The sequence below is a fragment of the Lygodium microphyllum genome, chromosome 24, assembly GCF_053477565.2.
Source record: "Lygodium microphyllum isolate KBCC chromosome 24, Lygodium_microphyllum_v1.1.10, whole genome shotgun sequence".
In the NCBI taxonomy this organism is placed as follows: Eukaryota; Viridiplantae; Streptophyta; class Polypodiopsida; order Schizaeales; family Lygodiaceae; genus Lygodium; species Lygodium microphyllum.
This window is the reverse complement of record NC_141158.1, coordinates 104668095-104683850: the sequence shown is the minus strand read 5'-3', so window position 1 is coordinate 104683850 and position 15756 is coordinate 104668095.

Here is a 15756-nt window from a genome sequence, read left to right as displayed (position 1 = left end):
TCGACCACCTGCTAAACGGGCCAAGTGTTTCCAACCCTACTCTTACATATATGTGTGTATGTTATGTCTTAAGTGTAGGGACATCAAGGTCTAGTTGTCTATAAGTGTACAAGCCTTGTGAGTTGTCATCACTTGATTCCATAAAGTAATAATAAGAATGGGGACGTGTCCCTACATCTCCATCTTGCATAAATTGATGTAAATATCTTTTACACTTGATCGATTGAAAATGCTTCTTTTCTAAACCCTATTGGGATCCTTGCCCCACCCATCCATAATGTCACACCCCTCTCCAGGGAGTTTTCCCCTTTTCTTTTTGCAATTTTCTTATTTTATGGATTTTCTATGTGAACACATCCTAAGTTTGCCAAAACTAGAGGTTGACGTCATAGTCTTATTTGTCCCTTTGAATTTGACACTTTTCCCTTTTACATCCCTTTATTCCGAGCAACCATTCATAAGTTATTAATTTTTGAAGGATTTTACATGAATCAGATGTGTTTCCATAGAAACATGCATTTCTCACATTAAAACAAAGATTTGATATAGTAGACCTAACCTTCTCCTTCCCTTGGATATTTTTTATTTTTACAACTTATTAATCTGACACACAGATTGGCTGAAGTGTTGCACGTTTGTGGGTATTTTTTGATTGTGTTTTTGCCATTTTTTCCATGTGAACATATGTTTTGACTTGATGGTCCTATGCGGCTCTTCTCAAATTTTGGTTATTAATTTTCAACTATGTGTTTGTCCATGTTCTTTTCACTTTTCCTATGTGAACATGCATTTTTGGTGTCAAAAGTGGATTTTGAGTTTTCCATCCTCTTCTTTTCATTGAATTGCCTAGTTTCCCTTTTTGCCACACTATCATCCACCTTATAGATTTTTAATTTTTAATTTTTGATTTTTTTTGGGTGGTTTGTCTCCTCACAGTCTCGCATGAATGATGGTATTTATTAATTTTCTTGTGACGTATTTCATCGCTTCCAACACTCCTATGTGGTTTGATGTGTGCCTCGATGTATCCTTTTCACCCCCGTCAACACGCGCAAACTTCTTTTACCCCTTGCCCTACCCTCGGCCATGCTTGGGATGATGCGCGAGCCTGTTAATCCAATGCACGGATGGGACGTTATTAATTTTTGCATGTTTGCATGCATTTTTAGATTGTGTTTTTGCCATTTTTTAAATGCACTTTATCCTCAACAAAACTGTGTTCTACTTGATGGTCTTGTGTGGCTCATCAAATCTGGCATTTTTCCTTTTCACAATACTCTATTCTAGTCGATTGATTTTTGGTTATTAATTTTCAATTGTGTTTTCGTCCGCGTTCTTCTCACTTTTCCTATGTGAATGTGCATTTTCAGTGTTAGAAGTGGAATTTGAGTTTTCCATCCTCTTCTTCTCATTGAACTGCCTACTTTTCCTTTTTGCCACACTATCATCTACCTTACAGATTTTCACTTTTTAATTTTTGCATTATTTTTCGTGGTCAAATCTTCCATTGATGTTCATTCTCTCTATTTCAACTTCTTCAAATTTCATGGAGATAATTAACTAGAATGATATAGCTCTTTGTAACTTCAAAAGATAGTGGAATCAATGTATCACAGAGAGTCCGCATCAAGATGGTGATGCGTTTCTGCCATCGAGGGATGAACTTCTTGTAAAGAGTGGCTTTGTTAATGAAACTTTGCAACTCTTCAAGGGTAGCAAGAATTCTACACTCTTTCATTGCTTTTCCTCCTCTTCAACAATGCCATTGCTTCCATTTTCAGCCTTTGTTGGGTGCTTGTTATGGCAATATTCCCCGGCTGCGCACCAAAACATGGACCTCCAAAGGGAACACCAAAGATATGGGGAAGAAACTCTAAGAAAATCTATCTTGTTTCACCAACAAGCTTGTTCTTCATGCTTTAGGAAACCACAAGAAGGAAAAAGGACACCAGAAACAAATGAACTTTGTATGCATCATTATATATATTACTCCCATGGATTCATAGATCACCACACATTCTTTATAGCAAAAAATCATCAATAAATTGAACAATGAAACACTCAATTTTAAATGGAATTCATCATATAGATTTCATTATTCATGTTTCAAAGTTGGCTTCTCTCAATCTATCACAATTTCTCATATAGATACATTATTTTCAAGTGCTCTGAAATGGCTATCTTTCACTCAATCTCACTCTCACACATACTCTCAATCACTCATGCATCATATTCCTCATCCAATACCATACAATGAATCATCAAACTCCTCTCTTGGTTGTGAATACACCTCTCAAGAGGTATACTTGATATGAAGAGGAACTAGAGCCACTACAAGGTACCACATAATTGTTAAGGGTAATTCATGGTTAATGGTAATTACTTTGACTCATTTAAAGGCATTTCATATCTCTATTGTGCCTTTTTGGCAAGAGAAAAACACAACTTTCAATTTCCAAACAAGATCCAAAGATTGGTTGTGACCTACATGGCAAAAGTAATTCAAGATTAGCTACTTCTACCACTTACACATGGGGGGGGCATAAAGAGTAAATGAATTTCATGTGAAAAAGAGATGTGACTAATGTGTATAGTAGAATAAATAAAGGAAAAAATTTTAAATGAATGTAGAGATTCAAGAGATGAGGGTTGAAGCCACTTGCTTCCACTATCACACTTAGGTTTAGAAAATAGATTAGGAAAATACGTTTAGAAAATAGGAATTCAAAAATTCTTTGACTTTAGAAAAGCTCTTCCTTAACATGAGGTTTCAATAACAATTCTAGAATATTCATTGTAATCCAATAGCCAATCTCAAATCTGGACAAAAAGAACAAAGAATCTCTTATACTTTACTTAAAAACTTGGCTCCACGGTTTAAAGGAGAAAAGCTTGAGTAGTGCACTCAAGATATTTATTCTTTAAGTATGAGTTGAATTGCATTCTTGACTTGCTTCTAACATAGGAAAGCTCAATAAAGCTCTCAAACAAGGTCCTTGAAACCTTCATTACCATCATTGAGGACTAGTTTTGCCTCACTTGGTGAACTCAGAGAAGCAATAGGTTCTTGCAAGCATATCATTAAAGTATGGATCTAAGATATGCTTTGAGTCAACCCTATGGAGACATTATAACCTCGTGTAATTCTACCCTAATAAACTCAAGACTTGCTAGCACTTTATCAAAGTGGATTATACCTATTAGAGCTTTGACTAGTCTCTTCTTAGTTGTTTCAGATCCATCCAACACTACTAGCATACACTTTTTACATGAGAGAGTACCTTGGGCCAATTCTACAACCTTAACTAATACCTCGAGTTAGACTTACCATTTCCATTTAAGTGCCTCAATGCAACATAAGATGTTGATTAGTTAAAGTTGAGAGTTGGATCACTTATAAGTTGTATTAGATCTTCATTCCATCAAGTTCCTCAATGCACCACAAGATGTTGACTAGTCAAAGTTGAGAGCTATATCACTTATAAGTTCTATTAGATCTTCATACCTTGAGGTAGAATTATTATTTCCATCATTTAGTGCCTCAATGCACCACAAAATATTGACTAGTCAAAGTTGAAAGCTAGATTACTTATAAGTTCTATTAGATCTTTATACCCTTCAAGAGTGCTTGAAAGTGCCTCAAACACCTTAACAACTTGATTTGGTTGAGTGCATCCCAAAACATTAACCAAGAACTCTAGAGAGTAAGAAGAGGCATCCCAAAACATTGACCAAGAACTCTAGAGAGTAAGAAGACCAAGCGAGAGTAGGAAGAGATCGTATATACCAAGACTAGCCAACTACAAAGAGAAGAAATGTCTCAAAAAGAACTATCCAAAACAAACCATATAGTGGCTCGGAATTCAAGAAAGACTCCAAGGTCTTTGATAAAAGAAACTTGAAAAACCAATAGTAAGCTACCAAATATCAAAAGGAAGGTCAATAAATATGATAAAAGACCAAAAATGGTCAAAAAGATAACTGATAAAAAGCCGGGGGGGGGGGGGGGGGGGGGGGGGGGGGAGGGGGTTGTTTGGGCAGTCCAATCCCAACTTATATAAGTAGTTGATCAAGGATGCTTTGAGGTAAATCCTCAATGAAGACATCAATCACATTACTTTGGGTAGGTCTTATCAAACCATCTCCTAGCTATAAAGGCTCCTATAGTGATGAATTCTAAAAGATATGGTTTCTTTAAGTAGACTCTCATGTATTTTATGCTAGTGCTACAATCAAATTAGACATAGCAATGTTAATGAGACATGATCTTAAGTCTTCTTTGGCATGAATCATTGGGACTAAGTGTAGGTTGATGGTGATACAATGTATAAAAAATGGTGATGCCTATGAATTTGTCAATGTATACAATCATTGAAATAAGTGATATATTAAGTATGGCAATCTTTATGTCATTGCCCTCCCCCCCACTTCCCTTTTTCCTTGCCTCCTTCTCCCCTCCCCTCCCCCCCACTCACCCCACTCGCACCCCTTACTTTTATGATTGGAGAGGGAAATTAATGGGTGCCTACCTGTAATGTATACCCTTATGCATTTTTTGAAAAAAACCCCCCTCTCCTATACTTACATGATTCCATAAGTTACCCATGGCAAACTCCTTGGGGTGTTAACTTATTCTCATGATCTACTTCAGGAGAGACAGCTTCATTAAGTCCTCAAGGAACACATTGGCATACTCACTAAGACATGAATGTTATTCAGGGTATGTGGGTGGTTCTACCTTATTTATTTTGATAAGATAGATGGGTAGTCCTTTCCATAGACCCTTATTTAATTGATTGGCTTTGGCTAATTGCAATCCATGTTTTCTTGCCTTTCCATGAGCCTAGACAAAGGCTCCTCTTATATCATTAAATGTAATCTTCACTTCCCCACAATGGATAATTGCTTGAACAGGGACTAGCTAATCAATACCTAGGAGACAGTCATAAGTTTTTAGATATAAAACCCAAAAATCATAGCATGATTGTCTATGCTCATCCCAGCCACAAAGAAGTAGTCCTCCATTTGTTAGTTTCTATTTTTATTCCCTCACCATTGGATTCAACAGGCTTTACTTTCTTTAACAAAAACTTCTTTTCTTGCTAGTCATACAAAATGACTAGGGGTGGGGTACCTAAAAATTTTGATCAAATTTTAGATGTGGATTATTCACATCATTAAAAAATCAAGTGTTATTGCATAAATATATATATTGTTCAAGCTTCAAAAAGATATTTTTGACACACTGAGTAAGGACTTAGTCATGAAACTTAGCAAGATACATTTTCTTATATGTCGGGGACTTTTCATGAACTTTGAGAAGGAAATATTGACTTGGCTATCCTGGGAAACCTTTGATGATATGATTGTTTGTTTTAACATGCCTAAGTGAGCTATTCTATCAATGGGTATGATATTAGCCACTCGATTGTAGATATCTCAATCATTTATATTTATGATAGTTTTGACTGTAGGTTTCTGAAACAAAAATATATTAACAAGCTTCAGTTCTTCCATCCATCAGATCCTTTATAGATTTCTTTTGAGGTATGCTAGCCTCCTGACATTAATGAAGCAATATATATTATGCCAAGTCCATCATGTCTCCATGTAATATTGAAGAGGAAAATAGATATTTTCCAAGATATTCATGAATTCTTTCTAGCAAGAGTAATCCTTTGAATGCAAGATGAATTTGTACATAGTGCAAAAGACTATATGTAATCATGTCACGGCCCACTTTGGATCTAAATATGATAAGGTAAGTTAATTTAAACATAATTCTTTTTAAGACAAGATTACTCATAGAAAAAGAAAGAAAAACTAGATGTATTATTCCATTATTTATATACAAGGGCTTTACTCAGAAGCCATTAAGATCAACCATAGACTTTCTCTAAGGAAACAGCTTGATATTTAGGTGGCTCAGTCATAATATCTAAGGCTAAGTACTCAACAACAAGGAGATCAGGGAATCCCTTTGCTTGATACTCTAGAAGCATGGGATTGGTGAGTGTTTTACTAGGCTCAATAATGTATTTATGGGAGCAATTCTCTTTACATCAATGACCACAAGGGAATAGTCAAGGTGACTCAATATATTCATATTGGGTACCAAAGAGTTATGGGGTGCATTCCAATGTGCTTAGGATTCATAACTTTTGTGAGTCGTATATAAGCATGCTGATTTTGGTGGATTGATTGATTATTTACACACATACGAGCTTGTGAATCTTTGGTCTCGAAGAACCAAAAGACTTCAACCAAACTAAGATCTTCAAGGATTTGAGCTCTCATCACATCATTCTCGATGTGCTTAACTTTTGCAGCATCAATCAAGTAATTTCTATCTTGTAACTTCCAACTCTCATCTTGGATTTTTAACCAATCCGATCCAAGGATAGCCTTGAAAGTAACCAAGACAACATTGGATTGATATAAAAAATTACTAAATCTACAAGCCATAGTATACATTATTTAAAACACGTCATGGTTCAAGAGTTGGTTAAAGAAACCCTAAAAATATCCCAATATTAATATGTTGCTCATAAGAACTCATTTTTCAAGTTAATGTGTTTATATATATTGCAAAAATTCAATATTTGCTGACTTAACATTGTATTTAATGATAGAGTGTACTAAACTTTATGCTCTGATACCATATAAGATATACCTGTTGAGAATCAAGCTCATGATCAGTATCATCGACATGACTAACCTTACCTAGACATCTGTTGTCTTAGCTATCACTCTAGATATGTGTTGTAATAACTAATTTGGTCAGACTCAACTACAGTTAGTGGTATGATCAGTTAGTGACCTAGTGTGTTTATCAGTTATGTGTGATTAGACTTTAGTAAGCATTATGGAAGAATGAGAAGAATAGAATAATGAGAGTTCAATACTCTCTATTACAGCTCCATGTCTTTGTCTCTCTCTCACCCTCTGAATCTTGAACATGGTATCAGAGCCTGAACGCCTGAAGCCTGAAGGCTTGGCAGTGGTCATTCAACATCAAGACATCAGATCTGAAGAGAATGTCATCAAAGGAGATTGTGCTTGTAGCCCTTTTTTTGCAAGAGCTATATCTCGCTATAGAAATGGATTTTGGAGAAATGGCCTCATGCATCTTGACCATTTCGACATGGTCTACAACTTTGCAGAAGAAAGTTTTTTCAAATTCTTCACAGATTTTGAGATATGTAGCACAGACTTGTGCAAACTGGCTGTTTACTGCAATAAACAACAGGTGGTTCCAGGGCATTGGTGGTTTTCATCCTAACAATGTATATGCCCTTATTCTCATGCTTTTGAGCATGGTTCTGGAGTGTTAAATGCTCAGTTTTGAAGCTTATTTGTAGGCTGGAAACAGTGGACTAATTGCTGTCCTGAATTTGGAAACGGTATACCTACAAGGTTGAAGTATCTATGATGCTTATTTGCTATTGACATAGTTTGTTGGACTATAGTTTGTTGTATCTATTGATGGTTGTATGGACATAGTTTGTTGCTAGGATGTTTTGCCACTACCATAGAATGTTTTGAATTGATTTGAGCTTGGTTTATGCTCAGCTGACTGTGTTTTTTCACTACTGGAATATAGTTTACAGCAAGCAGGTTGTCAAAAAATTGTTCCTGAACTGCAAGAAGACTATTTTTGAACTGCAGAAAGTTTATTCCTGAATTGCAGGAAAATTGTTCTTAAACTATAGAAAGTATTTTCCTGAACTGCAGGGAGGCAAGCATTGAATACCTTAGTTGCAAATATGGAAAATGCTCAAGGCACTGACAATATCTCAAATTGTAGGAGAGAAGCTTGATAACAAAAACTTCGCTCTATGGAAGTTCAGGATGCAAAATTTCTTGATTGGCAAAGGCTAATGGGATTTATGTACGGGGGTTGAAGCTAAACCCAAATTTTCTGAATGGAATCTGACACAAGAATAGCGGAGAGCTCACCAACAGTGGTTAGAAAGAGCGAGTAAAGTACTACATTGGTTTTCTTTATGCATTTCTGATGCGATGTCTATATGGATTACCAATTGCTATTCCCCGAAGGATGCTTGGGATGCACTCATGAAGAATTATGGTAATGCCACACATGCAAGGAAGATAGAGTTGAAGCAACAGGTCAACAACATATCTAGGAATGGCAGGAGCATTCAAGCATACACAACTGAAATAAAGACCATAATTGACCAGCTGGCTACTGTTGGATCTTGTGTTTCAAAGGATGATATGATTGCAATGACATTGAATGGGTTAGGCAAGGATTATAAGGCATTTGATACATCCATTTCTGTGAGAATAGAACCCCTTGATTGGGATGAGTTACTTGCACTACTACTACATGAAGAAGTAAAGCTTGGCTTAAATACAGGTTCAAGCACATCTCAGGGCAGAGACATTGTCTTTTACTCTAGTCAGCGAGCTAGAGGTGGTAGAGCTCGTCAAGCTTTTTGGGTTCAAAGAAAAATGTGAAACACATATGGACAGCAGCAGCAAAATGCTTGGCATAGCTCAAATACACAAGGACAACGAGGATCTAGAGCCTTTAGAGGCAAGGGGGATCACCTAGAAGCAGAGGTGGCTCTTGGTAGTCGCATGAGCAGTCTAACAGGGATAAAGACTATCATTATTGCGGAAGATATGGGCATATCACGAAAGATTGTCATAAAAAGCAAGCTGATATGAAGGCAAAAGGCAGGAAACATGGACATTATGCATCTTTCAGTGGTACTCAGGATGACCAGGGAGATAGACTATTTGCTATGTAGCATGCATCAAAGAATACGTCTAAGGAAGGCAAAGATGAGAAGTTGTACATAGACTCAGGAGCATCCAATCATATGACTCCTCATGGTGAATGGTTTGATGAGTTTGTAGCAAGGTCTCATGGATTTGTATGTACTGGCGATGATACACAACATGATATTCAGCATACAAGTGTGGTCCTTCCATACGAGCTAATGAAGAGCCTTTTTGTCATGTGCAAGCATTAAAGGCTAAACCAAGCACGATTCAAGCCATGGCAACAGTCGTGGATCATCCATATCAAGCGTGTAGGGCAACAAAATTTGCACCTGTTTGTTAGCCACCTTCATGGTATTCTCCCCATTAGCCATGGTAGTCTCCATGCTGGAAATGACAAGTAGAATCAAGTTTGGAAGGTTATTGCAGCAGTAAAGACTCCATTGAGAGATAGAGAAGAGATGTCACAATCAGCCAAGCTTGAAAGACGAAGAAAGACGTCTCTATTTCAAAAAGTGATTGAAGTTTTAGTCTCTTATAAGTCCTATTACCTCTTCTTTAACCAAGGTACCTTTGACCTATAACTTGAACACGACTTGCATTTTAGCCACATCTTGCGAAATTCCTCTAGGGCTCATGTGAGAGCTCCCAAATTTGTCTTTGCTTCATATAGATAGCCTACAAGTACTTGCCATGTGTCCTTGTACCTATTGTGTTGGATTCAATGAAAAAGAATAATACAAAGAGAAGAGAGAAAGTCTAGTTTGAGGAGAGAGAAATACTAAAAATAGAGAGAGAAAGACACAAAGAAGAGGGAGAAAGGAGAGGAGTAAATGTTGAGCAAGAAGCTTGGAGATGTATTACTTGCGTGAATAATAATTATTGAGTAGACTTACATCTTATATACTTGGTGCCAACTTGAAAACAAGTATTTATTAACATATTCTAAATGCCGTTTTTTAAAACTTTTTTCTCTTTTTCTCTTCTTCTCTTTTCTTGTTCTTCACACACACACACACACACACACACACACACACACACACACACACACACACACACACACTCACTCACTCACTCACTCTCTCTCTCTCTCTCTCTCTCTCTCTCTCTCTCTCTCTCTCTCTCTCTCTCTCTCTCTCTCTCTCTCTCTCTCTCTCTCTCTCTCTATAAGAAAATGATATTTACATATAGGAGAAAAAAGTATCAAAATTTTACTAAAATTAAAAAATAAAATTTAATGAATAAAAAGTAGTACTAAATATTACTAGACTTGAATTTTATCATTAATTCAAAATAATATAAGAAAAATAATATGAATTGAAAAAAATATAAATAACCAGGATAAATTAGAAAATTTGATAATAGATTATTATCATTTGAGAAAAAAAATTAATTTAGATTAAATTATGATAAATAATAATAATTTAATTTAATTAAAAATATAATTAAATATTTTAAGCTAATTAAATATAAAAATTAATTCGAGCCTATACAAGCGGATATATCAACATATATAAATGCGAAAACTCATTGATAAGCATGTGATGAGGTGAAAATAGAGGAAACAATGTGTAATTGATTTGAAAACTTGGATATTCTACACATAGTCATGGTCCTAGTTAATTGTATAGCTATTTATGCATTGTTTGACTTATTAGGCTACTTTCCTTTATGTTATATCATATGTATACTATTTATATATTGTATTTTATAAAGAAAAGAGAAAGAAAAACTAGTAGGAAAATGTGTTGGCCTCCATCTCTTTTCTTGTGTTCTTGAGTGAGCTTATTCTTACATGTATTGTGTGTGTTTGGTGCAGCAACTTGAGCAAGCGTCCCCCCCACCTGTTTCATGATATGGTATCAGAGCAGCACTATTGATAGAGGCTAGTTTTCGGGGCTGAAGAAGAAGGAGCAAGGATTCAAGCAAGAAAGCAACTTGTAAAAAGCTCTCCCATTCTCACTTTTTCCCTTGGATAGTATATGTTGAGGCATTGGCAAAAATCTCAAATTATTGTGAGATTTGGTGTGCAAGCCGAACATTGAATTTTCTACAAAATTTTTGTTTAAGCCTTTTTCATTGTGTTTTTGGCCACCATTGAAGGGCCGTTTTAAGCCATGTTTTAGCTCCACAAGGTTACAAATAGAAGTTTTAGGATATATAGAAATTTTGACTATATCGGCCATTCTCGGGTATACAGGTTACATATTTCAATTTTGTAAGCTCTAAACTATTTGTCAAGAAGCAAACATAGGGTTTGTCTGCGAATAGGTTGCATATTATATTTGAGTAGTTGGTAAAAAAGACTATCAATTTTATTTCTATGCACATCTTACTACAAAAGATTGCGAAAGAATTGCTTGCTATTTGGTACTCATTTTTGTCATAATGGCTAACTGTGAAAATTCTATAATTGAGAAGCTAGACAAGAATACCTACCTATCGTGGAAGTTTCGTGTGATGAACTTCTTTATTGAAAAAATCCACTAGGAGTTTGTTTAGGCCAATAAAATGAATTGGACCTAACTGATCCTATGAGACTACATAAGAATTAAATATATGAAAAGAATAGAATACAAAAGATAAAAAAGTGATGTATTGATTATTTGCAGTCATTGATAACACAATGTTAGGACATATAAAAAATACAAAGAATTTGTATGCAGATTAGATAACCTTTAAAAAATATGTTTTCAATACATACAAAGGCATAGAAGATTTAGCTCAAACAAGAGTTAAACACTTTGAAGAAAGAAAAGATTTCTATAAATAAGTATGCTTTGAAGATGGGGAGTATTGCAAATGCCTTAGCAGCTATTAATGCAATCCTAGATGATAACGATTTATTTTCATCTACTTTGGGTGGCCCTAACAATGAAAAGTGCTAAAATATCTTTTGTTACTTCTGTGTATGTATGAAAGTTGTTTCTAGATTTTATGAGTTTATCTCTCTCATGATCATTGAAGAGATCAACATGCAAGGTGAATCATCTAAAAGAAGTGGTGAATAGGTCCAAGCATTCTACTCAAGTTCAAGAATGGGACATGGCATGTCCTCTTCAAGAGTCCATGGTATGGGACATACTAGCAATAACCAACAAAATAGGATACATAAACAATTTGGTGATATGTGGATTGCTAGAAATCATGGTAATTTTAGAGGAAGGGTAAGCTAGGAAGAACACATCATATTGTTGATAAGAAGAATGACATTCATAGTGGTAAATTGTAGCAAGCATCAACCTTGAGATAAAGTGATGATAAAAATGAGTGTATGTTTGTCATGCAAAATATAATGAATGCTGGCACAAGGAAGGGAACAAGTGATGATGTATAATATATGAATTCACATGCATCTAATCATATGACCAACCATACTGAATGATTTGGAGGAATACAGGATCTACAAACTATAGATTATGTAGAGACGGATGATTATTCCTACCATCTAATTTCACACATTGAAAAAGTTTCCTTGTCCTTGTATGATGGCTAGAGAAAGTGTTTATCATATATATTACACATACCATCCATGACTAAGAATTTGGTATCTATTGATCAAATGATAGAGCAAGGGATATATGGTAGATTTAATGTGAAGGATTATTTTATTGAAGACTTTTATAATAAGTGTAACTTGATTTGCAAAAGGAAGAAAAGTTGGCCACATGTTTACTTTGGATATTAGAATTCATGATGTAAATGCTATTAAGTATGCTAAAAGTAAAGGTGTGGTTGCAAACATTGAAATATGGCACAAACGTATTAAATGTGAAAACGCTAAAATTAATGTAGCTCAAAGAACTAGTTATGGGTCTACTTGCATTTAGAGTTTCAGAACTACATAAGATTTGATGTAATACAACCTTCTTCACATGACAGAGATGTAAGCAAGAATACACTTTATGTTGTATGTACATATATTTAGAGGCCTATGTAGAATGTATCTTTTGGTGGCAGCAAGTATTTTCATATGTTTATTGATGATTTTTCCAAGCTATTGATGTATTTCATGAGGAAAAAGAGTGAAGTGTTTGATCACTTCAGAACTTTCAAAACTATTATTGAAATAGAAGCTGGCTTGAAAGTTAAGTGTTTGAGGTTAAATGGAGGGGAGTATCATGATATAAAGAGACAATTTTTATGCAGGTATACCCCACATCAATGTGGTGGTTGTAGAAAGGAAAAACAAGCATATTGTAGAAGTTGCATGGGCATTAATGGTTGAAAAGTGTATGCCAAAGTACTTTTGTTCTGAGGCTATTCATACTACACGAACAAAACTCCCATAGCTACAATTTATGATATGACTCCTAAAGATTTTTTTATAGACAAGAAGCCCAATGTATCACATTTGAAAGTGTTTAGTTGTAGTGTACATGTATGTTCATATTTCCAATAAGGTACAATTTATGATATGACTCCTAAAGATTTTTTTATAGATAAGAAGTCCAATGTATCACATTTGAAAGTGTTTAGTTGTAGTGTACATGTATATTCATATTTCCAATAAGGTACATAAGAAACTTGATCCAAATGCTAAAAAATGTATCTTTATTAGACACTCTATAGAGTAGAAAGGGTACCACTGTTATAACCTTATCACCGATGAGTTCAAAGTGAGAATGGATGTTGTTTTGTATGAGATGAGCACTTAATATGCATCTAGTGGACATGCATTGGATGATGTTGATGATCCGTTGGAGAAAATTTGGACTTACGTTTAGACCTTTTCGTTTTTGTAAAGAGTGGGGTTACATGGGAAGCATGGGAAAATACCTAATCATAATAACAAGGTATACAAGATGTAAAGGGACTGAGTTAGGGCTTCCATAAATTACAATCAACTAGTCTCTTCACCTTCCTCACAGCTTTCGTGGCATTCTCTCCTTCTTTCTCTCTCTTTCCCTAGTCTTTCTCTCTCCTTTCTATACTCTTCTCTCTCCTCTCTTCTCTTTCCTTAGTCCTCTTCAGTATAGCTGGTATCAGAGCACTAGGATTTGGTCCTTTCTTCCTTTATTTTTCTTCAATCTAGCTCTCTTTTCAAAATGGGAAACCCTAGTTACTCAAGACAACAAGTATTGGTACAAGAAGGACTACATTTACTTGGCAACTTTCTTGAAAGATACACAAGTGCTATGGTTGAGGCTTTGGACATATCTGGGGGTAATATGGATATTTTAGTGGATTTCCACTAAATTTCATGTAATTTTTTGGTGTTCTTGGTAAAGGAGCCACCACAAAAGTTAGAGAAGGGGCAAACCATAGTTTTTTTAAATTGAATTTTTTTTCTCTCTTTTTCTTATAAACCTGCCATGGATTCTCAATAAGAAACCTCCATTTCTCTCCTATATCTTCCCTCCTCATGGATCAATGACCCTACAAGAGTCTTCCCTAGTTGCTCTGGATCATTTTAAGCACCAACATCAAGTGTGTTGTAGGCCACTTGGAGCTACTTGCAATTTGCACCACATTTTTTATTGGCTAATTTTTTGCCATCTCTCTTGCTTACTTTACTCTCATCTCATTCCAACTTCTTCCCCTAGGCACATGCTCACTTTGGACTAGTAAATGAAACTGTCTTTTACATTTCTTAGCATTTTTTACTCCTACGATCGGCTATGGGCAGCAAAGGGTAGTCATAGCCACTTAGTTCCAAGCTCAAAAATCCTCAAGAAACCTTTGATTATCATCCCCAAGGTCTAACTACAACCATTCTTGGTCAATCTTCCTTGAGATTGAAGATATGGAGCTCAAATTTGAAGAATTCTTCATGGAGGCCATGAAAGCTTCACCTAGGCTTTCAAGTTCGCTTAAGGGAGTCCCCTACATTAGTGCATGAGTCTCTTGCTTGAAGATTATTACACACTAAAGAAATTTTTCTTCTATGGGCTGATTCGGTAGAAGATTTGGGTCCCTTGATTGAGGAAGCTTCACCCAATTTCTCCAAGCATGGAAGAGTTATGTCTCATTAGAATTCTCTCATCAAGACCTTTCCAATGATATGTTAGATGACATAGTTTTGAGGTACAATGGATATAGTTATCCATGAGTCTTCTTCTTTTAAATAAGATGATGACATTGAAATTCTTAAAAGGACCAAAAGTGAGTCCAAATTTTCCCTAATGGTGCTTTGTATGTCCCATATGCTATTGCAAGCACTTTGTATTTTATTATGCCACCATTGCTAGTCCTCTTTAATAGCTCCTTAAATTTGGGAGTGGACCAAAGAGTTACAAGTTGACGAATTGAAGGAGACTTTAAGATCCACACTGATTTAACAAGTCCACGACATTGGTCAATCACATTCCACGTGTAGATTGAAGTTTCCAAGATTGCAATTGGAGTGGTGTTGTGCTAGATTGGTGAACATAATATGGACTTCCTTGTGAGATTTTCAAGTAAAAAAGTCATTAATTATCACACAGTCAGAAATACAAGGACTAGACATGGTGTATGAAATTTTAATACTATTACTTGCAACATTGATTGCCTTTATTTTGTCAACCATCAAGTGCTAAACAAACCATCTGCCACAAGAAGAATTGCTAAATGGCTATTCTTTTTGCTTGAATCTAATAGTGATTGTATGTAAGGAAATGAAACATTATATGGCAATTGCAATCTCTATAACAAGTGTTGGAAAGGCTACTAGAGTCCATGAAAGTTGACATTAGATCATATCATGTAGATGGCATCACTCAAATCCTTGAAAGCATACTATCAAAAGACCCAATAGAAAATGCAAGTCTCGCTAATCTTCTTATAAAGATCCAATCCTATCAAATGATTATAGGCCAACTATATTAACAGGCTAAGGCGATCTTTTGAGGAGATGCATTTATAAGCATGAGATGAAGTCCATGCTTCAAGAAGTATGTGGAGGGATAGTAGGAGTCCACTTCAACATTAATACAGCTTTGTAAGGCCATCAACAAAAACTTACCTCTTAGTCATGCACATCTTGATTGCTAAGGATGCCATATGAAATTCTAAGTTTGATGA